The sequence below is a fragment of the Salvelinus sp. IW2-2015 genome, unplaced genomic scaffold, assembly GCF_002910315.2.
Source record: "Salvelinus sp. IW2-2015 unplaced genomic scaffold, ASM291031v2 Un_scaffold4246, whole genome shotgun sequence".
Taxonomy (NCBI): Eukaryota; Metazoa; Chordata; class Actinopteri; order Salmoniformes; family Salmonidae; genus Salvelinus; species Salvelinus sp. IW2-2015.
The window spans coordinates 17,699-19,678 of record NW_019945517.1 but is presented as its reverse complement, the minus strand read 5'-3'; positions in this window follow the sequence as shown (position 1 = coordinate 19,678).

Sequence of the window (1,980 nt, the reverse complement as noted above, 5' to 3'; positions counted from 1 at the left end):
AGTGTATGTAAACTTCTGACCCACTGAGAATGTGATGAAATAAATAAAAGCTGAAATAAATCATTCTCTCTACTATTATTCTGACATTTCACATTCTTAAATAAAGTGGTGATCCTAACTGACCTAAGACAGGGATTTTTNTTCTTATAAGCGACTTCTATAGGTAGGTATATTGGGCTGAGGAGGAGAGAGTGGGTGTCTGATGTTGTTCATGTGTGTGTGCAGGTGTGTGAGGAGGGGGTGGAGTGTGTGTGTGGTGTGGTGTAACGCGTACGCTACGGTAATTGTTCTTTCCTCATATAGCTGCTGTCATAGTTACTGTGTGCCTGTGGGCATATTGTTGCAGAAGCTACATTGGCACCTGACTTTAGAAAGTCACTCTGAAACTTATCAAGCTCTAACACACATTATTTACACAAGATGCACTCTAAAGAATGATGGCTTAAAAACCAACCCAGCACTGGGTAAATAGTGGACAGAACACACGTGGTTTATTTTTGACCCAGCAGTTTGGTCACTGAACTATGACCAGATGGGCAGTATTTCCATTACATGTATTTAAAATAAGTATTTTAATTACTTCTGAGTATTTTGTATTACAATGGGCTGAACTACTCTCCAATGTATTTTGTAACAAGATACTTTTGAAAGCTGTAATGTGTATTTTCAAAATACAAAATACCTTTCTATACCATTTCTGTATAGCGGTTCACAATTATGTGGCCCATTTCATCCTAAGTTGGTATCAGAAGTCTGATGGCACCATGGTGTGATAAGAGCTTCTTCTAAATGAACTAAATGTAAATGTAGATGTAAAAATGAAACGAGGCCAATAACAATACCTAGTGTGCCTTGCAGTTGTTCATTTCCACATATACAGTTGAAATCGGAAGTTTACATACATTTAGGTTGGAGTCATTAAAACTCGTTTTTCAACCACTCGACAAATTTCTTGTTAACAAACTATAGTTTTGGCAAGTCGGTTAGGACATCTACGTTGTGCATGACTCAAGTAATTTTTCCAACAATTGTTTACAGACAGATTATTTCACTTATAATTCACTGTATCACAATTCCAGTGGGTCAGAAGTTTACTGTGCGTAAGCACGCAGGCATGCACACACACACACACACACACACACACAACACACACACACACACACACAACACACACAACACACACACACACCACACACACACAACACACCACACACACACACACACACCACACACCACACACACACCCACACACACCACACTTTCAAAGACACACCACAAATATGCACATACAGTACATACTGACAGTACAGATACAAGGACATATTTTCAAGCAGAGTTCTTTTCTGTGCATAGGCAACACATCACCACTTTAAAAATGCTGAGGTAAAAACAACTACATTTGGGGTAAATATTGGACCGAACACCTTTTGGGTTGGGCTTTGATGCTGGGTTATTGAGCTACGATCAGAGTGGGCAGTATTTCTGTTACATGTATTTTGAAATACATGTTTTAATGCATTTACATTTTGATAGTTTAGCAGATGCTTTTATTCAGAGTGACAGTGCATTCAACCGAGGTAGATGAACAACAACATATCACAGTCACAGCAAGTAAGACGTTTCTGTCATCATTACTGAGAATGTTTTGCAGTTCGGCCGACTACTTGCAAATGTATTTAAAATAACAAATTACAAAATAAAATACTTTGCCAGAAATATATAACGTTTAATTTTGATATTTGGTCATTAGACATTTGCAAGTAGCCCGGCCGAACTGCAACAACATTCTCAGTAACGGTTACTTACTATGACTGTGATATGTTGTTATTTATCTACCTTAGTTGAATGCACTGTCACTCTGGATAAGAGAGTTTGCTAAATTACCTAAATGTACAGTTGAAGTTGGATGTTTACATACACTTAGCCAAATACATTTAAACTCAGTTTTTCACAAATTCCTGACATTTTAAATCCTGGTAA